At 47.1% G+C, this 26,939-nt stretch overlaps 1 protein-coding gene across 1 annotated transcript in view; it reads right to left on the bottom strand.

Moving 5' to 3' along the window:
• Nucleotides 1–26,939, bottom strand: part of SMARCD2 (SWI/SNF related BAF chromatin remodeling complex subunit D2) — a 631,810-nt gene that overhangs the window by 192,705 nt on the left and 412,166 nt on the right. The gene's annotated exons all lie outside the window — the stretch shown is intronic.

Genomic DNA, 26,939 nt, shown 5'->3' with positions numbered 1-26,939 from the left:
GGGAGGGAGGTGGACAACGAGGAGGAGGGGGATACAGTGGAGGCAGTGGATGTTGGTGTGTCTTCATCTGGAGGGTGCTTGTGTGAGTGCCTGTGGGATGAAGTGTGGTGCTTGTGTTTGCCTGAGCCACTTCTGTGTGTTGATTTGGGTGCATGCTGGTCTGAAGGTGTGCTTGGGATAGGCTGGGGTTGAGGGGATTGGGACTGGATAGAGGAAGTTGGAGGGGGAAGGCTAGAGACAGGGACAATGGCTGCTATCAGTGAGTTGGCCAGAGCCAGGAATGATCTGAGTTGGGCCGACACGCCAGAGTGAATGCCCTCCAGGAATGCCTTTGTTTGTTGCAAATGCCCTGCCAACCCCTGGATGGCATTCAGTATGGTTGACTGCCCAACAGAGTTGGATCTCAGGAGGTCAATAGCCTCCTCACTGAGGGCAGCAGGGCAGACTGGGGCAGGGCCCGTGGTGCCTGGGGGGAAGGAGATGCCCACCCTCCTGGGTGAGCGGTCACGGGAAACACGCTGAGGGGCAGCTGGGAGGGCGGTGCTGGTACGGGGGTGGCGGCTGTACCTGTAGTTGGGGTGGGCACAGAGGTGTCCGCCACCGCCAGGGAGCTTCCATCGGAGTAGGTGTCGCTATCAGAACTGTCACCTCCAGTCTCGGCTGTGGTGCTCCCCTCACCCTTCATCCCACTGGTGCCCTCACCGTCGATGGATTCAGCATCATGGGCCATGTGGGATGCAGCTCCCTCCGTCGCCGGTTCCTCTACTCCTCTGCCAGATGATGCTAATGCACACAAGTACAGGGTGACAAAACAAAAAGGGGAGGGAGACAGAGGATACACTTGGTCAATGCCAGCAACTATGCCATGCACTACCAGTTACAATGCTCGTCAACAGGCCATGGGGTACAATGCCTAACGCCAATAGCAGCACATCTGAAAGCCACAGGACCCTGCCCAGTGATAGATGCTCACTAGCATTTTTGGGGTTGGAGTGCATCCGAGCCTGCCCATTATGAAATCTACCCTGCCATGTTCGTCCTGGCATAGGGGCACCCACAGACCCACATCCCCCACCCAGATAACACCTCAACACGTGCAATTTCTGATGATTCTGAAACTGTACTCACCCCCTTGTGGCTGCTGTGATGCCTTCAAGCGCCCATCCAACTCCAGATAGGCCACCACCAGGATGCAGAACATCAGAGGGGTCAGGGTACGATGGACACTCCTTCCTCGTTGGGAGGCCATCCCCAGCTGGGCCTCCACCTTATTCCTTGCCCAGCGGCGCAGGTCCTCCCACTGTTTGCGACAGGCATTTGTTTTTACCGGCGGCCTGTTGGCAGTATTATTGCTGCTTTATCACCAACCATCAGGGTTGTAATGAGGGCCTAAAAGTCTTTTGTGCAGGTCATATGTCAAAATATGGTCGAAGAGATGCTGTCTCTCTGGACCGGGAGGCCAATGCTGCCTGTCCTCCGAGGGACAGCGTCGCCCATCTGTGGAGTGAGTTCGACTTGGGGCTCCAGTCTCCTGCTCCCCGTCCCCGCTCCCATTCATCCTGCCCAAACTTAGAAGTACCATTTTCAATGGGCTTAGCTCACAAAGAAGAAGTCAGCCCAGGTTACCAGTCAGCGTTACTATTACAACTTATCTCTCCATAGCCACTGCAAGCTGGATCCGGTTTGTGTGTGGCTTGAGCTTTCTGTGGTGGCCATCTGTGGTGCAGCTTCAGGGAGCCTTGTGGGTGAAGTTGCGTTAGATGCACCACCATATCAGGCTTTGAGATGCCAAGTATATCGCAGGCTTCCTGCATGGACCGCAGCTGATGGAGTTTACCCCCGTGGCGGATAATGATTCGGAAAGGATGCCCCAGGAATAAGGGATTCTGGCGTTTCGTAGGGGTGCTGTGACAGGCCGGAAGTCGCTCCTTTTCTGGAATGTGATAGTTGCCAGGTCTTGGTAAAGCACCAGTGCGTGATCCCTGAACTGAAGGGGATGGCGTTTTTGCACCTTCCGTAGGATATTCTCTTTCATACCTAAGTAATGCATGCAGGCCAAGATATCCGTGGTGGATTTCTGAGCTGGGCGAGGGAGGCCAACTGCATGGTAGCAGTCCAGCTGCATGGACGGGGACGCTGCGTCCCCCAGTATAAAGATGAACAGGATGTCACATAAGATTTCAAGAAAGGTGTGTGTCACCGGGCCATCAGCACTCTCGCCCTCCGTAGCAATTGTTTCACCATCCCTTCTGCCCCTGGGGCATCTCACTGAGCAACCAGTCTTTTTTGCTCTGAGCTGCAATGGTTCAGGTAACAACAGTCACAGCAGGCTGATGTCCCCTGAAGTAGTTGATCCCGCACCGTCAGGGAAGCGCAGGGGACAGGCCAAGGCCCCTCGCCCAGGTCACAAACGGGCTTACAGCCTTCACGCTGTCACCTCTTGATTCTCTACCAGTGTGGGCCCCTCACGGGGGCAAAAGGAAAAGTTCTCTAGGGTCAAAGATTATTCACACAAACGGTGGGGTAGTGGGGCCCCTCGGTGTCCCAGCATTAGGCAAGCTGGAGTCAAAACTTTCAGGATGCAGTGATGCTGTCAGGCTCCGGTTGGTCTCCACGATGACCTCAAGACCCAGGACGGGCCTCAAGGACTTTGCTAGCGAGTATCTAGCCTTCTCACTGCCCCCGTTTTTCTGCTGCTGACGATAAATTACAGGGTCTGCTGGAAATCTCTACTGTTGGGGGCTTGTCCAAACGGCCCTCATGGCTGCTAAGGCGCCTCACGGGCGGAGACCTACCCACCTGTGATTCTAGCGATGTAAGCCACTGCCAGTGGGCCACGCCTCCGTACACGTGGCCCCGAGCCCCAGCTCTGGCGTGGCAGGGAGCAAAAGTGGGTAAAGCCAGGAGCGCCAAGCAAGGCCCCAGCAAGCTTCCACAGGCCACGTGGAAACCCTAAGACACCATGCTGCTGGCTCGATTCTTCTGGCAGGGCCACGCCCAACCGCTGGCTCAGTCCCTGCAAACTGAGTCACCAAGAGTGGGAGCGTCTCTTCGGTGAGAATCAGACACGATACACCGGAGCCCCCTGTGCGCCACGGGCCCAGGCGCAGCTATCCAATGCAATGTCAAGGATGGCTAGGGCAGATCCGTCACACCCTCACCGGCACCCGGTGTAAGGCACCCTCCCCGCACCTTCCTACACAGGTGCAGCCATATTTCTGGATGCAGCTAGGGCTCTGTAAGAAGCTGTTGAATGGTAGGGATGGAGAGACAGGATTGAGTGTCTCACCCATCCATCATCTTCAGAGCTAACATTTAAACAGAAATTACCACCATTATGAGAGGGCCATCATTTTGCCAAGAATAACCACCATTGTTTCAGGGACAGCAGGAAATGCAAAACGGGGGTAATGGGAATAGGAGGAAAAGTGGGTGTGAGTGCCTGACTGGGAGGTGGAGTTGTCAGCAGAAATCAAGTGATCTTAGGAGGTGGGGGTATGAGCAACTTAGGCAACAGCAGATACATTTGCTCCTCTCTGTCAGTGTATCTCTATGGTCATGAGAGCCAGTTCAGGCATGAATAGCAAAAGGTTGTGTAGGATGCCTAGCAATGTGCTGAATGCCCTTTTCTAGCTTACCGCCAATAGGCTTTGCCTCAGCAGTGCGGTCACAGGGTAGCACTAAGTTGAAGCAGCAGAGGATCAGGCTTTGAGGGGACAGTATAAGTTGGCCTCAAATGAGGGACTAAAACAAATGTTGTTAGTGTAGGGCAACTGATGCTCCTCTAAAACAGATTGTTCAAATTGTAGTGAGCAGAGAAAAGAAGAGGGGCAGGAGGGTACAGAACTACTACTAATTCTGGACCACATTTCATTGTAATTAATTGCCGGAAATGTGTTCCTCGTGATCTTCCTTTAACTAATACACTTTGCAAGCATAACATCAAATCATTTCAATTCTGCAATAGTGTGTTTTTAAAGGAATATGCTCCCCACTTTCTTCAAGACAATAGTTTACAACTTTCTTCAAAACAATAGTTCACCCCGTTCAGACAGTAATATTTCTGGGAAATTAAATGTCGCCAAACTATGAAGAAATTTAAAAAGAACATTCCCATTTACTTGTTCTGTAGTATTTCTATGATAATGGATAGGGGTATACCAGGCTTTGTAAACTTCATGAATTCAGGGGTTTAATCTTAGATGCAGAGTGATGCATCAGGAACTGGGATATTAACAGGAACATCAGCTGGCTCTTGACGTTTAAAGCAACTATTGTAATTTGGCAGGAAATCCTCTCTTGCTAAGCAGTTACTGTTGTACTTGACACTGTGCACCTTCTTTTAAAATTCTCTGAATAGTGGACAACATTGCTGCTCATTTTAGATTTTGCTTAGTGTTAGACCTGGCAGCTCTTGGCGTGGTTTTCCTGTACTTTCTTTTTATCTTCTGACCTCCTGTTTTTAGATCCTGTGCTGTAATTCGTTTTTGCTGGCTTTGATAATCTGGCCATTTTACGCTGCTAACTAGTTCTAAGCTGCAAGTGCTCTCTGTCTAAATGATATTGGTAATTGGTTTTCAATGACTGGCATATGATTTACTAGTAATTTTCTATTATAGTGCACCAGCTGTGCCCAGGGCCTGTAACTTAAATGCTTGCCTGAAGCACTGATTGTACCACCAACATGAGTAGCCCTCTAAACATGTCTCAGACCAGCCACTGCAGTGTCTGTGTTTTGCACTGCCAATTCGACCAGGCAAGTGTACCTGGCAAGTGTACAGCCTGGCAAGTGTACGAGTGACTCCACTGACCTCCTGGCCAGCGTCTGTTGCCCTCTCCAGCTTCTCCTGCTGCTGCTGCCTCTGGCTCTGCCTTAGGGAACGAGCTGAAAGTCTGCCTGACTCTCAGTTCGAGGCCCTCCTCCACCCGCAGGCTCCTGCCTGCACCTCATCCCTGGTGTTCACCCACAAGTAAGTATCTTCTGTCCCTCTGCATCTCCTTACTCCTGCCTTCATACTTCTGCCTTTACATCTGTTTTCACTTCGTTTTTCCTTTTCTCTTGTTCCCTTTTGTTTATGCCCTTGTTTTTCCCCTCTCCCTCCCGCGTCGCTGCTGCCCCTGTGGTTGCCCCTCCCACCTGCGAAGCGCTTTTCCCACCCTCCCAGCTGACTGGACCCCCTCCCCTTCCTAATGGAGGCCGCAGCCCGGACCGCACCCAGTGCCAGGAAGCCTGAATCTCCAACCAGCCATTCTCTGGCCACCCTCCATTACGAGCCAAGACCCTCCACCGCCTTAACACCAGACATCTCAGCGCCTGCTGCACTACATCTCCTAAGGACACCCACGGACCTTTTTCCTTCCGGAACTGCAACCTCAGTTTCAGCCACAACAGACAACCGGAACACCCCAAACCTGAAACCACCAACGCCCGCCACAACATCATCAACTTCCTCCTTCTGAGTATATACGCTCCCTCCATAAGCACACCACCGAACTCTGGTACCTGATCAACTCCACCCGTCCAGACATCGCCTTCATAACTGAGACCTGGACCAACCCTACCTCTGGACAAGACATCGCCATCGCAATCCCAGATAGCTACAACTTCCTAAGGACGGACCAACTCTCCCGTCCAGGCGGAGGACTGGCCATCGTCCTCACGCTGCATCACAGTTAACACGGAGGAACACTACACCACAATGGAACACCTAAACTTCCTGATCCAAGCCACTCACAACTCCTCCCTCCACAGCACCCTGGTTCACAAACCGCCTGTCCCCCGCCCAGCCTTCATCGACGCCATTGTAGACATCGCCAGCCCCCATGCCCTGGCGTCCACCAACTACCTCCTCCTGGGCGATTTGAATTTCCACCACGAGGACTGCAACGACTGAAACACCACTTCCCTACTCAACAATCTCACCACCCTCGGCTTCAGGCAACTGATCACTGCACCAATGCACGCAGCAGGAGCCCATTTTTACTTCAGGCAATCGGATCACCATCAAGAATACCACCATCCAGTACTCGTCCGACCATCACTACATACACTTCACCATCTCCGCACCCAACAGCCACCTCCGTGCCCCAGGGCATCCCACAGGAAATTAAACAGAAACACCGACGAGCAACTCACCACGGCCCTCCCCAAATCACCCCCACCGACGACGCTAACTCCGCAGTACGCAACCTCAACTCCTGGATCACCGAATGCACCAACTCCTCAGCCCCCCTTTGATCAACTTCGGTCAAGCACGTCCCAAAAAAGCCAGCTGGTTCACCGCCGAACTCCTAGAATCCAAACCCACCTGCAGACACCTAGAGAAGAAATGGAGAAACAGCACAACTAGAGAAGACCTCGCCTCCTTCAGAGTCACCATTGCCACCCATCACCAACGCATCAAGAACGCAATAAAAGCTGCACTCCGTGAACGCATCAACACCTCCCTGGACAACACAAGAGAACTCTTCACGATAATCAACAAATTCACCAATCCTCCCCCCGAGGCCACCAACATCCCCCCATCGCAAAGCCTCTGCGACAAACTGGCCACTTTCATCCACTGCAAGATTAAGGACAGCTATGACAGCTTTCTCCTGCAGAACCCGCCCAGCGTCACAACCTACGACCGACCCAGCTCCCCAGAATCCACCCAAACCGTCCACAGCTGGTCCACTTTCACCAGAGAAGGACTGAAATCATCATGAACAGCATTCACTCCAGAGCTCCAACAGACCCCTGTCCTCACCACATCTACAACAGAGCCAGTGCATCTATCACCCCCAAATTCAGCAGGACGCTGAACTGCTCCATCCCAACAGCCACCTTCCCGCAAGGTTGGAAGCATGCCAAAGTCCGCCCCCTCCTGAAGAAATTCACAGAAATTCACAGCCGACCTATCAGAGCTCAAGACTTTCCGACCCATCTCGCTGCTACACTACCCAGCAAAAGTCCTGGAAAAAGGTATAAATTTGCAGCTGCGACAATTCCCCGAGGACAACAACTCTCTGGATACCTCCCAGTATGTCTGCAGCAACCACAGCATGGAGACAGCTCTTCTTGCAGCCAGCGATGACATACGCACACTCCTCTACCGCAGACACATTGCAGCACTCCTCGACCTCTCATCGGCCTTCGACACAGTCTCTCACAGCACCTTATGCACCAGACTCCCTGGCGCAGGAATACGCGGAAAAGCTTTGTAATGGAACCACTCCTTCATCACCGGAAGAACACAGATAGTCAGGCTCCCACCCTTCATATCCAAACCAACAGAAGTCAGCTGCGGAGTCCCTCAGGGATTCTCCCTGAGCCCAGCCCTCTTCAACATATACATGGCCCCGCCTGCAGCCATCGTCAGAGACTACGAAATGAACATCGTGTCCTACGCCAATGACACACAACTCATCATATCCCTCACTGAAGACCCAGACAAAGCTAAGAGGAACTTTCACACCAGGATGAAAGCCGTCACCGCCTGGATGAGGGAGAGCTGCCTCAAGCTCAACTTGTACAAGACCGAGCTCATCATATTCGGAAGCTCCACCTGAGCCTGGGACGACTCCTGGTGGCCCACACCGCTCAGCGCACCACCTACTCCGACAGACCATGCCCACAAACTAGGATTCATCCTGGACTCTTCCCTACCAATGACCCAACAGGTAAAATTAGTCACCTCTTCCTGCTGGCACACCCTGCGCCAACACTGTGAAATCTTCAAATCGATTCCGGTCAACTGCTGCAAAATAATCACCCATGCCCTAGTCAAAAGCAAGATCGACTAGGGCAACGCACCCTACGCCGGCACCATAACATAGAATATCGGGAAACTACAACTCATCCAAAATGCCACCGCCAGACTCTTCCTGAACCTCCAAGAACATATTTCCGAAAAACCTAAGGACCCTCCACTGGCTGCCAGTAGAAAAGCAAAGCAACTTCAAACTACTCACCCACACCTACAAGGCCCTTCACAGCATCGGACTGGCCTACCTGAACCATTGCGTCTCTTTCCATAACCCCACCAGACCCGTCTGCTATGCCCAGCTGGCGCTAGCTACCATCCCACGCATCTGGAAAACCACCGCCGGGAGAAGATCTTTTGCATACCTCGTAGCTAAGAGCTGGAACAACCTGCCACCGCACCTCAGACAAAGCCCATCTCTCACTATTTTCAGGAAGAACCTCAAAACATGGCTCTTCGAATGAGGCCCAGACCCACCAACCAGCACCTTGAGACCCTCACGGGTGAGTAGTTTCACTTTATAAAAATTGATTGATTGATTGGCCCACTTGCAAGGCCCAAACCTTCCCTTTTACTTCCTGTAAGTTACCCCTAAGGTAGGCCGTAGGGAGCCCCATGGGCAGGGTGCAGTGTATTTAAAGAGTAGGACATGTACTGTTGTGCACTAACCATTAAAAAAAACACAGATTTTTGAAGTCAAACATAAATCTACTCAATGAACAAAAAGTCTTTCTGATCTGTTCCGAACTTCAGAACACTTCACAGCAGGTCCTGTACCAAAGTTAAATCTGACGTGAATCCAACAAAATTGACAGCACATTGTTTAATAATAAATCGTTTTATAAACCTTCTATTTCACTTTTAGCATTTCATAACTTTGTAAATAATTGGTGTGCAATGATAAGTTATTTTATAATAATTTGAGAAAAACGCAGCCCTCTCATTCTTAGTAGAAGTCGATGAGGAGAAGCCTGAGACAGGAAAGAGGTTAACAAGGCCAGAAACGCCCAGTGTCTTAACTTGTAAAAAAGAAAAAAAAAAAAGTGACGGGCGCTCTTCAGGAGGCCACCGCGGCTTGCACCACATACTGTCACTGTCAGCGCTGCCAGTGGCAGTACCTGCATAACTCCTACCCATAACACTGCTGCAAGTGTGACAATTCATACTGATTGAAGCCCCCAGAGCTATAAGAATGGTTCAGGTATCAGGTATTAGTTGTTTACAATGTATATTGCATTAGTAAAAAACTGTTGCTCTGCTCATCCTCAAATTACAAAAAACAGTGCCACCATCTGGCAGCTGTCAAGTGCAGGTGTCAGCAATTATGTGCCAGTGCCGAGCACTGGGAAACACCAGCTCAAATTAAGCACTCGGCATACTGGCCATGGCAAGCAGCGGAGGAGCGTCGGCCCACTGCTTTGTGCAGTGAAGAAAAATGAAAAAATTAAATGATAACAACGCAACGTTATTAGCATTTTATTTTTCCTCTGGGAGCTAGGTTAGGGCGGGTTGGGGCTGGGTAGGGCTGGAGGAAGAATAGTGAGTGCACCATAAGTATGCAGTAAAACAGCCATGCGCACTTAGCATTTCTGTATTGAACAGCCGGGAGGAGAAAGTACATAGGGTCCCACTTCCTGTCTGAGTGCCGAAGCCGGCCCCTCAGACCAATCATAAAGCTGCTATCATGCTGGTGACAGGAGCATCGTAATTTGAGAGGAGTCTGGAAGAATGTGTGCTTCCGGGACTCGGGGAAGAGAAGAGGACGAAGAAGAGATGGAAACGTCTCTCCTGACATAAAAGGTCAGTGTTTTTTTTTAGTTTAATTGTTTTCTTTATACCCCCGACACCCCTATTGAGAAGGAGCCGCCACTGCTAGGCGCTGGTGTAGTTTGCACCCAGCTCCGGGCCGCCAGCAGGCTTGCGCGTATGCTAAATTTTGATTCTCCACACCGCACCCTTCATGGGACCATCACCGCACCACACTGCTCTCATCTGCTTGGCCCGTGCCTGTATAACCATTGGCCTCCGTCAAAAACTGACTGCTACTATTATTGGAGTAATTGTCATATTCGTACTTTGCTCGTGCCCCTCACCTTCCCAAAACAACCAAGAGTGCAGAGCACAGAGCGCTCTCAGAATCGTAGGAAGGATTGAGACTCCGAGTTTGGGGAAGGTGGCAGCTACTCTAAAACAGAGACTAGCTATTGGCACATCGCTTAAACGTCTCACTTTTTATCAATGTGGACCACAGCCAGCTAGGCACTAAAGTAGACAAGGCACACAAGATATGTTTGAGCCAATTGGCACCAGAAGTGCTCTTATAAGCTCTTTCACAAACTTTTACAAGAGTGCAAGCTGCCATATATACTTTCAACCAGCAATTTTAGTATGAGGCACAAAAAGGTAGCATGCAAAGGTGGTATTATAGCAAACACCAGTAAGCGACAGACACAGAGCAAAACAAATAAAGGCAAGAGGGGTGTACAGGAGACAGCGCAACAGCTGGCCTCTTCACCTACCATCAAAGCAAAGGCTAATAAAAGATTATTTTCAATCAAGCATTACTTTCTTCATAGTAATAATCTTTTACCGTCTGCTTCAATCCGTCCTGCAGAAAGCTCCTCCACACTAAAAGCGAGACCCGCATCTCTATCCACGTTACGCAGAGGAGGGGGCCAGCATTTCAGACAGGAAATTTATAACATCTGTACTATCAAACTTTTGTCAAGCTCTGTCTCAATCGCCCCTATTTTACCAGAGCCAGCAAAAGCTAATAAGTTTCCGCTGACTTTAGCAGCTCATTCAATAGTAGTGACAGCACAGGTCCATCAAGCTCCTAAGCCGACTAGGCTGAGCCATGCTTCGGACCCAGCTATATGTGTTCCAATGAACCATATGAGCAACATGAACCATGCACTTAGACCACAAACCAATGAGCCGGATGTGTTTTCATAACTCTCTGCAAGCTTTACCTTGAACAACTCACAAACTAATCAGGGAAGAAATCAGGAGCAATTGGGCATCCACCCATCGATGCCAACCAGTTATCCATTAACTCCACCCTTCCTGCGGCCACAAATGCCCCATCCTGGCAGTCCCACAAATTAGAACTCCAGGTTGATCTAATGCAAACTCTTGCAAATGCAATAACTAGAATGGACTCAAAAATATGAAACCTGGAAACCAAGGTCAGTGCATATCGTCAAGCAGACCGACCCATGGCGTGCTCCTGCACCCCCACAGTGGACAAGCTTTGCACAGGCCCTAAGTTACTCACTATGCTAGTTGACAACCTAAAAATCAACCCTACAAAGGGAAAGCCTAAAGCATCAGACCACGCAAGTGGGTCAGCTTCAGTAGAGAAGGGCAAAACCCCAGAAGGCCCTAGATCTTAACTGGATCCTGCTGGCTGTATCAATACCGTAACATTGCTGGTGGACGCCACAAACAGCAACATGCCGGCAAAGGGCCCTGCTACTATTTTGAGTTCCTTGGAGGTAGCTGAATTGTCCATCATTCCTCTGAATGGGAGGCAAAAGAAAAGGCTCAAGATAAATAAGAAAAAACTGGCTATTCCAGCAGGCCTGGTGGTTGTCTTTAACTCTCTGCCCAGGGCTCAGACCACCATTTTCCTTCAGTCAAACCTGCCTCTTAAACTGTTCCTAATCTTCTGACAAGCTAAAATCACCCCATTATCTCAAATTGGGTGCCTCACATCCCACACGCGTGTAAACCTACATCCAGTAAATCATTCCGCAATGTTTCCACGTAGGATTAAAAAAATAACCGGATTCACCAAAATTCCATCCTAAGTAATGCTAAGGTGGAACATTTCTCATCCATCCAGCTAGGAAATATGACCCCCTGGCAAATGATCCTCCGTAATCATCTGCAATATAATCTGACAATATCACGGGTCATCCGATAGTGATCTCAGCCCCCAGGTTATCCGTCAGCAGACACTTGCATCAGTCCATTCTGACCAGTGCGAACTGACCAGTCAATGATTTTGCTGACACAAACCACTCGAACAGTCCCCAAACAATATTAGATATGCATACTAGTGGAGTGCCCCCTCATGGCCACAATCGGAATGGTATAAGTTACTGTGTGTGGTATGAATGAATATAGTTTTTTTGCATTTCATGTATATTTCATGTATATAGACAAATATATAAAAACATATAATGGTATGGGTAATGGATGTACAAATGTTTTTTAAGAATATTATGGTTTGGACTGTACTTTGATGGAAGATCTATTTATTGTAGGTTGTTGTTTTTTTACTTGGGTTTAAATTTAAATATAAAATGTGAATAATTATACGTGAACCAACATGTAGGCGGCAGAAATTTGTTGAACATCGAAATAATTGTAGGAGTATAGATTTAATAATTTTAATGTTTATTCATTTTTTTTAGTTGTGTAGTCTGTTTTCTTTTTCATTAATTTATGGGTATTTATATTTGTATGTTTTTTAGCCCTGAAAACGTCCTGAGGGACGAAACGCGTTGGCTATGGCATTGTTTTTATCGCACATGAAGCTATAAATAGACATTCACAAGTGAACCAATAAAATTATTTATGTTCAAAGAAGATGTGATTGCTGAAATATATATACAGTATTTCCCAAGTATGTGAAGATGTAGGAAGGTAGCCTCTTTCTAGCCTTGTTACCCCCACTTTTGGCCTGTTTTTGAGTATATGTCAGGGTGTTTTCACTGTCTCACTGGGATCCTGCTAGCCAGGGCCCAGTGCTCATAGTGAAAACCCTATGTTGCCAGTGTGTTTGTTATGTGTCACTGGGATCCTGCTAGCCAGGACCCCAGTGCTCATAGGTTTGTGGCCTATATGTGTTCCCTATGTGGTGCCTAACTGTATCACTGAGGCTCTGCAAACCAGAACCTCAGAGTTTATGCTCTCTCTGCTTTCTAAATTTGTCACTGCAAGCTAGTGACTAAATGTACCAATTCTCATTGGCACACTGGTACACCCATATAATTCCCTTGTATATGGTACTGAGGTACCCAGGGTACTGGGGTTCCAGGAGATCCCTATGGGCTGCAGCATTTCTTTTGCCACCCATAGGGAGCTCAGACAATTCTTACACAGGCCTGCCACTACAGCCTGCGTGAAATAACGTCCAGGTTATTTCACAGCCATTTTTCACTGCACATAAGTAAATTATAAGTCACCTCTATGTCTAACCTTCACCTAGTGAAGGTTGGGTGCAAAGTTACTTAGTGTGTGGGCACCCTGGCACTAGCCAAGGTGCCCCCACATCGTTCAGGGCAAATTCTCCTGACTTTGTGAGTGCGGGGACACCATTACACGCGTGCACTATACATAGGTCACTACCTATGTATAGCGTCACAATGGTAACTCCAAACATGGCCATGTAACATGTCTAAGATCATGGAATTGTCACCCAATACCATTGTGGTATTGGAAGACAATTCCATGATCCCCCGGGTCTCTAGCACAGAACCCGGGTACTGCCAAACTGCCTTTCCGGGGTTTCCACTGCAGCTGCTGCTGCTGCCAACCCCTCAGACAGGTTTCTGCCCTCCTGGGGTCCAGGCAGCCCTGGCCCAGGAAGGCAGAACAAAGGATTTCCTCTGAGAGAGGGTGTAACACCCTCTCCCTTTGGAAATAGGTATGAAGGGCTGGGGAGGAGTAGCCTCCCCCAGCCTCTGGAAATGCTTTGATGGGCACAGATGGTGCCCATCTCTGCATAAGCCAGTCTACACCGGTTCAGGGATCCCCCAGCCCTGCTCTGGTGTGAAACTGGACAAAGGAAAGGAGAGTGACCACTCCCCTGGCCAGTACCTCCCAGGGGAGGTGCCCAGAGCTCCTCCAGTGTGTCCCAGACCTCTGCCATCTTGGAAACAGAGGTGTTGGGGGCACACTGGACTGCTCTGAGTGCCCAGTGCCAGCAGGTGACGTCAGAGACCCCCTCTGATAGGCTCTTACCTTTCTTGGTAGGCAATCCTCCTTTCTTGGTAGCCAAATCTCCTTTTCTGGCTATTTAGGGTCTCTGCTTTGGGGAATTCTTCAGATAGCGAATGCAAGAGCTCACCAGAGTTCCTCTGCATCTCCCTCTTCCCCTTTTACCAAGGATCGAGCGCTGACTGCTCCAGGACGCCTGCAAAACCGCAACAAAGTAGCAAGATGACTACCAGCAACATTGTAGCGCCCAATCCTGCCGGCTTTCTCGACTGTTTCCAGGTGGTGCATGCTCTGGGGGTAGCCTGCCTTCAACCTGCACCAGAAGCTCCGAAGAAATCTCCCATGGGTCGACGGAATCTTCCCCCTGCTAACGCAGGCACCAAAAGACTGTATCAACAGTCCTCTGGGTCCCCTCTCATCCTGACGAGGGTGGTCCCTAGAACACAGCAACTCTGTACAAGTGACTCCCACAGTCCAGTGGCTCTTCAGTCCAAGTTTGGTGGAGGTAAGTCCTTGCCTCCCCACGCTAGACTGCAAAGCTGTGTACTGCATGATTTGCAGCTGCTCCGGCTCCTGTGCACTATTCCAGGATTTCCTTCGTGCACAGCCTAGCCTGGGTCCCCAGCACTCTGTCCTGCAGTGCACAACCTTCTGAGTTGGCCTCGACGTTGTTGGACCCTCTTTTGTAACTTCGCGTGGACTCCGGTTCACTCTTCTTCTAAGTGCCTGTTTGGGTACTTCTGCGGGTGCTGCCTGCTTCTGTGAGGGCTCTCTGAGTTGCTGAGCGCCCCCTCTGTCTCCTCTTCCAAGGGGCGACATCCTGTTCCTTCCTGGTCCTCAGCAGCACCCAGCTAGCAAGGCTTGTTTGCAGTATTTCTGCGTGGGAACACCTCTGCAAGCTTCATTGCGACGTGGGACATCTGTCTTCCAAAGGAGAAGTTCCTAGTCCTCTTCTTTCTTGCAGAACTCCAAGCTCCTTCCATCCGGAGGCAGCTTCCTTGCACCTTCATTCGGGGTTTCCTGGGCTCCTGCCCCCCCGGACACTGTCGCGACTATTGGACTTGGTCCCCTTGCCTTGCAGGTCCGGAAATCCGTTGTCAGTGCACTGCTGGTGTTTGTTGTTCTTACAGAATCCCCCTATCACGACTATTGTGCTCTTTTGGGGTAGTAGGGGCATTTTACTCCTACTTTTCAGGGTCTTGGGGTGGGGTATCTTGGACACCCTGACTGTTTTCTTACAGTCCCAGCGACCCTCTACGAGTTCTCATAGGTCTGGGGTCCATTCGTGATTCGCATTCCACTTTTGGAGTATATGGTTTGTGTTGCCCCTAGACCTATGTCTGCCTATTGCAACCTATTGTAATTCTGCACTGTTTGCATACCTTTTCTGACTCTTACTTACCTGTTTTGGGTTTGTGTACATATAACTTGTGTATATTACTTACCTTCTTACTGAGGGTGCTCACTGAGATACTTGTGGCATATTGTCATAAAAATAAAGTACCTTTATTTTTAGTAACTCTGTGTATTGTGTTTTCTTATGATATTGTGCATATGATATAAGTGGTATAGTAGGAGCTTTGCATGTCTCCTAGTTCAGCCTAAGCTGCTTTGCCATAGCTACCTTCTATCAGCCTAAGCTGCTAGAAACTCCTCTCTTCTACTAATAAGGGCTAACTGGACCTGGCACAAGGTCTAAGTACCTTTGGTACCCACTACAAGCCAGGCCAGCCTCCTACAGAAGATACCTAAGGAGGTCTTCCTTCGTCTACACTTTGAATTAAGTTTGTGCTGAGTCTTGTTTCATTATCATAGCACCTATGTTTTGATGATTGAGGACTAGGGGGCTGGTCGTCTAGATTCGTGCACAACTTGTCCAGAGAAATGGATTCATGTTGCTTATATGACTAAAGGGAAAGGTGCAGCCATATATGCCTCGGCCCCACAACTGCTCGTATATAATTAAAAGAATGATAAATTATTGTATGTTGAAAAAGATGACTTATCTTAAATGAAAATTATCTTCAGATATTAAAGAGGTCTTTTGATTGATGATGTAGTGACTTTTGAGCTTTTGAGGAGGTGGGTGTTTTTTCGTTCTTTTTGGTATTCCCCTGCCCCACTCCTCGTTATTTAATCAAGGGCCCCATGTATTTTGTAATTTAGTATACCACAGCATTTGCTGTAGGGGTTTCTCCTTACACTTGTTTATTTACCTCTTTGAACATAAATTACATGTAGAGAGGTTGATGATCCTTGATTGCAAATGTGGTGTTTGATGGTGTGTGATTTCTGTTGACTCATATTTTCATTCTTTTTGTTTTTATCAAACTAATTGTTTACCTTTACTCAATACATCTTTGATCCATCTACGCATAAAGATCTAAGGGGGTCATTATGACCCTGGCAGTAGGTGTTAATGTTGCGGTAGTAATGCCAACAGGCGGGCGGTACATACTGCCACATTATGACAATGCCAATTTACCATTCATACCACCATAGCGGTAGCAGCCGCGGGCCGGACATATCAATCTCCAGCCCGGCAACCGCTATAATACTGCTGGTGGCATTTTGAGCCATGCCTACCGCCATGGTTTTCGTGGTGTTGGGGTAGGCCCTACCAGTGACAGGGAATTCCTTCCCTGTCACTGGTTGGAGGTTCATCCACCCCCCAAACACTCCTCAGACACCCCCCACATCCCTCCATCCACGCTCCCCACCTTCCGATCCCCCACCCCTCCTATACACACACACACCCGCAGATACGAACCATGCATACACCCACTCACTCACTCACACTGGCATACACGCATTCATACACGCATACATCCAGTCATGCTCACACACATCCGTACACACATTCATACAGAAATGCATTCACATTTCCATTCTTACACGCATTCACACACATTCATACACCCATGCAAACAACACTACACACAGACGCATTCACACACACACTCACACATTCATGCACACAATCCCACACACACAAACACACAACACACCCACCTCCCTCCCCTGTTGGAAGCCCAACTTACCTTCATCCAGCTGGTCTTCCATCAGGCAACAGGATGGGGGGCTGCTACTGCGATCAGCGCCCGCCAGCAGAACACCACCAGGCCGTATCATATGTCCATATGTCATGATACGACTGGTGGCGGTCTACTGGCGTGGCAGTGCGGGTGGTAGCAGCGCCGCCTTACCACCATTCGCCAATATGGCTACAGCTGGATTTCCGCCCTTCTTGTGGCGGAAGTCCAGCTGTGGTCATAATCTGGCAGACGGATGATCAGTTCACCAAGCTAATAGGCTAAGGAATATCTGGGGATAAACCCATAGTAGTTTCAAAAGTAAAGGATGATGAATGGACCAGAATAATTAATCTCAAGAAAAAAGTGAAATGGACTGAATTCTATACTAACATTATCCTTGAATATCTAAAAGCAGGTATTATCCCTATGGGTCTAAGAATTAGGAACGTCCCAGGTTTGTTTGTTGAGATGCAAAAATTCTTGAAAAATGGTCCCTCAATTCAAACAGATGCTCAAGGGACTGGATGATCTTGCTAGTGGAAACCGCAAGGCAGGTGGTTATCATCTTAAAAAAAAAGAAATAGAAGAGTTAGAAGAAAAACTGAAAAGATCAAATGTATTGGAAGAAACAAAAAAGAGGCCCTACTAACCTTTCTGCAGCGCGGTGGCAGCGAGTGTTGGTAGGGAGGCACAGGTGGTCTTAAAGGCCAGACAAGGACTTCAGGGCCCAAACACGCCTTATCCCTAGCATGCCATGTACCCGAATAGTGCTGGGAAAGTGCTCTAACAACTGGTCACGCTGCACCTAACGGATCCAGTGAATGATGCGAAACCACTCCACCTAGAGGACCCGAGCGGTCCTAAAAGTACATGCTTGGGTTAAAACCTACCGCACTTTGTAAAGGAAAGGAGCTGTTAGCAATCTTTGGAAACAAGCTGATAGTACTAATAATTGCAGTCAATATCATAAGGCAGAACCCCCCAGTAACGTGAACAGATATCATTAAGGAAGCAGGGGACTTAACTGACGGGTGAGCGTGAAGAAAGAGGAAGGACTGACCGTAACACGCATTTATATGGACATTCAGACGGTGTAGCTATTGGTTTATGGTGGCCATGGAGATGTTTTGGACTAATGGGATTTGTAGTGTTTGCAATGTTTTTTTTGTATGAACATTAAACTTGCTGTGAAACAATAAAAAGTGATGAAAGAAATGCATAATCCTCGCATCTATGTTGAATTGAAACTTTCCTTTATGCTAGATATGAAGTTTTTCATTCATCATACTGTTGCGAGAGAAAACCACAGGAATAATTGACTCTGAGGTGAAAGAGTTGCACATGTCTGTTCATGGCGAGGCGACTTGGATTTAAGTAATTACAAAGTTGTAAATATACAGGTGTTTTGAAGGTGATGGCGCTCACAGAATCACACCAAATCTGTTGCATAAAGATCTATATGATGGTGCTCCTGGTGGGGAAGATCCACCCAACTCCCCCCAACAACCCTAAGGGTACAACAACTTTATAATAGTCCAAGGCACACATTCAAAGTTAAAAATAAGTCTATGTCAACACAACAAAGATTGACAAAGACTTTTTTTTTTACTTTGAACGTGTGCTTAGACTAATTTAAAGTAATTACAAAGGAGGTATTATGGAAATACAGCATGTATGTAGTGTGCAAATAAAGCCCTTTTTCAATAGAAATTTTCCTTTGTTGCAGGTATTTTCACATGCGAGATTTAGAGGGAAGGATGTCACAGGTATAGAACAGACATATTGGAGCACTTTTGGCCCAGCTCTATATCAATATGGACACCTGGGATAGGTACGATGGTTTCAGTAGAGGTGTTTATTAGTTATTTTGAGCACTGTCTGATGGATAGAAAATTCTGTATATCATATACACATTTGTGTTGCTGCAGTTGAATGACACAAAGTGAACAAGGCTAAGCTCCTTTTACGTGCCCACGTGAGGCTAGTATCCAAGTACACAGGACTAGTCCACTGGAAGCCGGGGTGATTATATTAAGTTGACACCAGGACAGTTTGGAGAGTGAGAGATATTGATATGGGGTATGTTAGGAATAGGTTCTTTAGGTGGCAGTGGTTTGCACCCTGTCCAAGTAGGAACCCTCAGTCTAGTCAGGATAAGGGAATCACACAGCTAAGATAACCCCTGCTCACCCCCTTGGTTGCTTGACTCAAGCAGTCAGGCTTATTTCAGAGGCAATGTGTAAAGCATTTGTACACCCACACAATGACACTGTGAAAACACCACAAAAGTACTCCACACCAGCTCGGAAAAATAGCCAATATTTATCTGAGTAAAATAAGACCAAAACGACAAACATCCAACATACACAAGTAGAGATATCACTTTTTAAAGTTTTAAAAGAGTCTTAATCCATAAGAATCAATGTGTGTATCTTTTTAGCACAAATTACCTAAGTTGCGTCAAAAACAAAGACGATGCGGGCCACAGGGGAGGTCAAGTGCCAAAAAGCAAAGCAGTGCATTGGTTCCTTACTGCGCAGGGTAGGTGATGCGTCGATACTTCCCATGCAGGAGAGGCAATGCGTCAGTTCCTTACTGGCAGGGGAGGTGCAGCGTTGATTCTTTCCTCGCACCAGCACTGGGTCAATGAGAAATGGATGCATCAGGGACGATGCATAAAAAATCCAGTTGCACTGTGTTGATGGAGCCGTGGTGAAACAGGCACTATGTCGATTCTGCAGCCACAAGACAGGTGCTGCATCAATTCTCCGGCCATGGGACAGACGCTGCATCATTGCATGGATTTTCTCCTTCTGGTCAGCAGCTTACGTTTCCATGGGACTGGAGTTGGCACCATTGACAAGTCAGAAGTCAGGGCTCTCAGCAGAAGAGCCCAGGCACTGGCAGATGAAGTCTTTGATGTCCCTGAGACTTCTTAACAGGAGGCAAGCTCAGTTCAAGCCCTTAGAGAACCTTGGGAAGCAGTATATAGAAAGCAAAGTCCAGTCCTTTCATCCCAGGACAGAAGCAGTAAGACCAGCACAACAAAGCAACAAGCAGAGTGGCAGTCCCTCCTACAGCATCCAGCTCTTCTTTGTGGCAGAATGTCCTCAGTCCAGAAGGATTCTACCTTTCTGGAGTAAGAGGTCCAGTACTTATACCCATTTCTGTCTTTGGAGTAGGCAAAGTTCAAATAAAAGTCTTTGTAGTGGACAAAACCCTGCCTTACCTGCCCTGGTCCCAGACACACTCCAAGGGGTTGGAGACTGTTTGATGTGAGGACAGACACAGCCGTATTCAGGTGTAAGTGTCACCTCCCCTACCACTCTAGCCCAGGAAGACCCATCAGGATATGCAGACCACACCTCAGCTCCCTTTGTGTGACTGTTTAGAGCGAATACACAAACAGCCGAACTGTTATTGTGACCCAGACGTGCATTCAGCAGACAGGGAGAGGCACAGAATAGTTAAGCAAGAAAATGTCCATTCTCTACAAGTGGCATTTTCAATCCTACAATTCAAAAACCAACATCACCAAACGATGTATTTTTTCCCCAATGTGAAATTACACCTCAAAGATATTTAAATGCAATCCCCAATTTACCCTATATGAGAGATAGCCTTTGCAATAGTGAAAAATGAATTTAGCAGTGTTTCACTATCAGGACATGTAAAACACACCAGTACATGTCCTACCTTGTAGATACACTGCACACTACTCATTGAGCTGCCTTAGGCCTACCTTGGGGTGATCTACATAGAGAAAAAGGGAAGGTAGGAACTTGGCAAGTGAGTGGACTTGCCAGGCCAAAATGGCAGCTTAAAACTGCACACAAAGACGCTGCAATGGCAGGCCTGAGACATGTTTGAAGGGTTACCATTATGGGTGGCACAATCAGTGCTTCAGGCCCACTGGTAGCATTTGATTTACAGGCCCTGGGCACACCGGGTGCACTATACTAGAGATGTACTAATAAATCAAATGTGATAATCATATATAAATCAATTACCAATACAATTTAGACAGACAGCACTTGCACTTTAGCACCGTCAGCAGTGGTAAGGTACCCAGAGTCCTAAAGCCAGCAAAAACAAAATTCAGCACAGGATCAAAAACAGAAGATCAGAAGCCAAAATGTTTGTGGATAACCCTACAAAAAGGGCCATTTTCAACAGGGTATATGTGGTGTGATGTGATACTACATGGAAAAGGTCAAGCCTAGTTGAGGATCGTTTCTCAAATTTGATGTATAATCTTCAATAAGGAGATGCTAATTCTGTATGTCATTCCTCCTGTGGTGGCATTCTGAGGATGTGATGGCGTTGGTTCTTTCGTTTTTCAGGTGATTTGTGTTCACCTGATGCTTTATACTTTGAGGTACTTACACAAGTGTCTCATGGAGTTTTTTCAGGTGTTATATATTTCTTCTTTATTTACACATTCCTTTGGACTCACTGTAATTTAGCTGTGGGGGCGACAAGTATCAAAAGACAACAAACTATAAAGAGCAAAAAGAAATGTATAGGCATATACACGTGGATGCTATGTAAGGAAATAAATGATTCCACAAAAATACCCCTCCCCTATCGCAGCACTGTCACAATGCAAATCTCCACTGGCCATGGCTCAACAATATGCACACTCCAAAAGCTGATGAAAAGAACACTAGTTGTGTATTGCTTTACCACACATTAAATATTGAATATATAAGTTAATTAGGGGAATAAAGCCCACCGCACATCAGCCTGACATCCATGGCATAGAAGGGCAGATAGTGCAGGAAGAACCACCAGGCTCACACAACTTAGTGTCTCATTGAATTGGTGTATGTATTTGTGACACAATTGAAGTTATGAATTTCTAGTGAACTAAATGGATTTCTGTTGACTAATGTTGCAGAGGATTGGGTGTTACATGATGGTTGCCCCAAGATGAAAGTATCTTGTACATCAATACTGACTCCATCACTTTAGAATCTTTTGAGTGCACTGTTACCTCTCTGATCCAAAGTGAATAAAATATGAGGAGAATTCTTGTGAAAGAAGTTACGTCACATTCCAATACCTGAAATCTTTGAAGGGAGATTAATAAAGCAAATCAACTAAAGTCTATATTTGGTCAGAGGCTTCCATTTTTTTCCATATATAACACAACTGACAGAAGCGCATAGGAACATGTTTTAAGTAGTGTTCAGGCCTTAGCAACTCAATTCATTGCTAGAGAAGCTGGTAATCTGCCTTTTTTGACAAACAATTGTGGTTTCTTTGGTCAACATGTTCGAAGTGGTTAACAAATAAAGTGTCACTCCTGTTGTCAACTAATGTAACCATACTAATTACACAGTGTTAGAATTGGGTCTTTAGTTGTCAGGGGTTTGCACCCTGTCCACGTAGGGACCACTCTTAGTCAGGGTAAGTCAGATAACCAACCTAAATTAACCTGTGCTCACCCTCTGGTAGCTGGGCTCAGAGTAGTCAGGCTTAACTTAAGAGGCACTGTGTAAAGTATTTTTGCCACACTTAAATTACAGTAACAACGTGAAAACACAACAAAAAGGACTTTACACCAGTTTAGAAAAATAGAGAATATTTATCTGAGCAAAACAAGACCAAACAACATAAATCCAATAAGTAGAAGTTAAGATATGAATTTGTAAAGATTAAATGTGAAAACAGTGATTAGAAGTCACTAGCAGTCTAAAGGTTATTTAAGGTTGGAGGGTAGGCCAGCTACAGAACCCACACCAGGTCCACCAAAACAATACCTTTGATGAAGCAAAGCATCAACATCGAGGGCATGATGCATTGTTTTTTTTTGCAGAACTCAGCTTCAGAACCCACTTCTGAGGTCGAAGACTGGAGGGGGCACCTTAGGCAAGGATAGGACTCACAGATGGCAGAGTCCAGCAGCAATTGGAGAGTTGCAGACAGTCTTTGGTGTCCATGAGACTGCAGAGAACAGGGGGCAAGCCAACCAGCCCTCAGAGGATCTTGGGTTCCAGGATGTAGAGAACAGATCCAGTCCTTTTTCCTGCAGGCAAGAGGCAGCACACAGCAGGCCAACACAGTAAAGCAGTTGCAGAGTGGCAGTCCCTCCTCGCCATACACCAGTCCCTCTTCTTGGCAGAGTGTTGGTTCTAGTAGAGTTCTGATTTGGTGGGCATGGGGGTCCAGTACTTATACCAAAACGTACCTTTGAAGTGGGGGAGACTTCAAAGAGGCCTTTAAAGGTCACAAAGTCCCTTCCTTCCCTGGCTCCAGACACTCTACAGGGGGTTATGCAGCCCTTTGTGTGGGGAGAGGCTCAGCCCTATTCAGGTGTAAGCGAGGCAATGCTAAGCTCTGCCCCCCATCAAGCCAGTTAATGGCCCATTAAGGCCCAATAAGTCACACCCAAGCTCCCATTGTGTCTGTGTGTCTAGAGAGAATGCAGCAAGCCCAGCTGACACCAACCCCAGGTGTGTATTCAGAGACAGGCAGAGGCACAGAATGGCTAAAGTGAGAAAATGCCAACATTCCAAAAGTGCCATTTTCAGACTTACAATTTAAAATCCAACTTCACCATGAGTTGTCATTTTAAATTGTCCAGAGACACCAAATTCCACATTTCTAGCTTTCCCCAATTGGAAGTTCCACTTAACCACTAAGATGCCCTGGATGAACTGGTCTCGCCCTCGGCCACTGTTGCTGTGTGCAGAGCACGATACCAGCTCGTCCTGCACGCGGCCCACAGGGAGCGCTACCTCTCACCCACACCCCCCCCATCAGGGATGGAAGGGGAATCACTTCCACATCGGCCTCCTCCACCCCCCAGTGATGTCTGATGAAGTCAGCAACCTCATCAGAAGTCACTTCCCATTGTGCTGTAAACTCAGCTTCCAGCACGACTGGAAGAGAATCCGACCGGGAGGTGGGGGTAGGCAGAGACAAGAAAGGAAACAAAAGGCCTTTCCTGCCTCTATGAGCATTTCTGTAGCCCAAACGTCCAGGGAGTTTCTTTTTTTTTTTTGTGTGTGTATAAGGGGAGCGGCCCCTTTGGCAAGGGCCGCTCCCCTGGGGGGGCAATATTCTACTAGGCCTTGGCTTATTTTAATTAGGCCGATCTGCCCCCAGAAGGGCAGGAGCCACTAGACACCAGTTTTTTTTTTTTAGTCAATTTCACACAAGGAGTGCGACCCCTTAGGCAAGGGCCGCTCCCCTGGGGGGACAAATTTATTTTAGGCCATTTCTGCTCCCCTTGAGGGCAGATCAACTTATTTAAATTAGGCTGATCTGCCCCCAAGGGAGGCAGAAACCACTAGGCACCAGGGATTTTTATTTTTTTACAGATGGGGAGTGACACCTTAGGCAAGGGTCGCTCCCCTGGGGGGCAAATTTATTTTAGGCCTATTTCTATTAGGCTGATTTGCCCCCGGGTGGGGCGGCAGAAACCACTTAGTCACCAAGGATTGGTATGTGTGTGTGTGTTTTGTTTGGGGGAGCAGCCCCTTGGGCAGGGGTCGCTACTTATGGGATTTACAGAAAACCTACCAGATGCCAGAGAATTTAAAAAAAAAAAGATTGTGGGCTGGTGGCTATCAACTAGTATGGGAATGGTTATGCCTCCACCCCAACTGAAGGGGGTAACAGTCTTTCAGCTCTTCCCTCGCACACTAAAACATCTTATCCCATGGCAAGCAAGAGGACATTTGATTATTTTGTGTTATGGTTTTACATTTGGACCATGAGAGCTTGTCTAACTCTCAAAATCGTCCCACTTGGAATGGTGAGGGCTGCACTTTTTGGACTTTGTGACGCTGTCATCTAGAAAAAATCTACGAGACCTAGAAACATATGAAAAGTAAACATTTGGGTGAGTCCAGGGTGGTGTGCTTCACATGCACCCTGCACTATTTTCTTACCCACAATGCCCTGCAAACCTCCAACGTTGCTGGAAATCACACACTTTTCCCACATTTTTGTGATTTAATCTTCCAGAATCTGCAGGAATCCACAAAATTCCTACCACCCAGCATTGTCACATCTACACTGATAAAAATTCTGCCCCACTTGTCAGCCTAAAAACGTTTTTTTTCAAACTGCCCTTTTGGACCTGCTTTAGTTCCCCCTCATTTTGGACATGTTTTTGTCTCTTTCCTGTCACAGGCACTTGGCCCACCTACACAATTGAAGTATAATTTTTACCAGGAGACAAAGGGGAATGTTGGGTGGTAGGACATTTGTCCTGGTGAGGAGATCCCACACAGAAATGTGGGAACAATGTGATTTTTTAGCTACATTTGAGGTTTGCTGAGGATTCTGGGTAAGAAAACACTGGGGAATCCATGCAAGTCACACCTCCCCGGACTCCCTTTGGTGTCTAGTTTTCAGAAATGTTTGGGTTTGGTAGGTTTCCCTCGATGGCTGCTGAGCCCAGGACCAAAAACACAGATGCCCCCGCCCCAAAACCAGGTAGTTTTGTATTTGCTCATTTTGATGTGTCCACATAGTGTTTTGGGGCATTTCCTCTAGCGGACACTAGGCCTACCCACACAAGTGAGGTACCATTTTTATCGGGAGACCTGGGGGAACGCTGGGTAGAATGAAGTTTGTGGCCCCCTTCAGATTCTAAAACTTTGCAGCACCAACATGTGAGGAAAAAGTGTTTTTTTCCAAATTCTGACGTTTGCAAAGGATTCTAGGTAACAGAACCTGGTGAGAGCCCCGCAAGTCACCCCATTCTGAATTTCTCTAGGTGTCTAGTATTAAAAAATGTATAGGTTTGCTAGGCTTCCCTAGGTGCCGGCTGAGCTAAAAGGCCAAAAACCACAGCTAGGCACTTTCCAAAAAACAAGTCAGATTTCAATGTAAAAATGTGATGTGTCCATGTTGTGTTTCCTGCCACAGGCACTAGGCCTTTTTATCGGGAAACTTGGGGGAACACAGGATAGAAGAGCAAGTGTTATTGTCCGTTGTCTTTCTCTACATTTTTGCCTTCCAAATGTAAGACAGTGTGTAAAAAAGACGACTATTTGAGAAATGCCCTGCAATTCACATGCTAGAATGGGGACCCCAGAATTCAGAGATGTGCAAATAACTACTGCTTCTCAACACCTTATCTTGTGCCCATTTTGGAAATACAAAGGTTTCCTTGATACCTATTTTTCATTCTTTATATGTGACCAAATGAATTGCTGTATACCCGGTATACAATGAAAACCCATTACAAGGTGCAGCTCATTTATTGGCTCTGGGTACCTAGGGTTCTTGATGAACCTACAACCCCTATATATCCCCGCAACCAGAGGAGTCCAGCAGACATAACGGTATATTGCTTTTGAAAATCTGACATAACAGGAAAAAGTTACAAAGTAAAACGTGGAGAAAAATGCCTGTTTTTTTTCACCTCAATTTCAATATATTTTTATTTCAGCTGTTATTTTCTGTAGGGAAATCTTGTAGGATCTACACAAATGACCCCGTGCTGAATCCAGACTTTTGTCTACTTTACAGAAATGTTTAGCTTTCCAGGATCCAGTATTGATTTCACACCCATTTCTGTCACTAACTGAAAGGAGCCTAAAAGCACAAAAAATAGTAAAAATGGGGTATGTCCCAGTAAAATGCCAAAATTGTGTTGAAAAATGTGGTTTTCTGAATCAAGTCTGCCTGTTCCAGAAAGCTGGGAAGATGGTGAATTTAGCACCGCAAACCCTTTGTTGATGCCATTTTCAGGGAAAAAAAACTGAAGCCTTCTTCTGTAGCCCTTTCTTCTTCTCATTTTAAAAAAAACGAAAATGTCGCTGTATTTTTAATACTTTCTTGGTCTTTTCCAGGGGAACCCACAAACTCTGGGTACCTCTAGAATCCCTAGGGTGTTGGAAAAAAAGGACGCACATTTGGCATGGGTAGCTTATGTGGACAAAACATTATGAGGGCTTAAGTGCGAACTGCCCTAAATGGCCAAAAAAAAGGCCTGGCACCTGAGGGGGAAAAGACCTGGCAGCAAAGGGGTTAAAGACTTCTTAAAGGTAACCCCATTGTTAACCTATGGGAGTGAAGGGCCTTGCAGTACTGAAAACAAATATAATAGTTTTTCACTACAAGTACATGTTAAACTTAAAAGTATATGTCCTACCTTTTAAATACACTGCACTTGGGGCTAACTGGGGCCTACGTTAGGGATGATATATGTCATAAGAAGGAAGGTTTAGGCCTGGCTAGTGGGTAC

Source organism: Pleurodeles waltl, chromosome 6 (assembly GCF_031143425.1).
Source record: "Pleurodeles waltl isolate 20211129_DDA chromosome 6, aPleWal1.hap1.20221129, whole genome shotgun sequence".
Taxonomy (NCBI): Eukaryota; Metazoa; Chordata; class Amphibia; order Caudata; family Salamandridae; genus Pleurodeles; species Pleurodeles waltl.
This window is presented reverse-complemented; position numbering and strand designations above follow the sequence as displayed.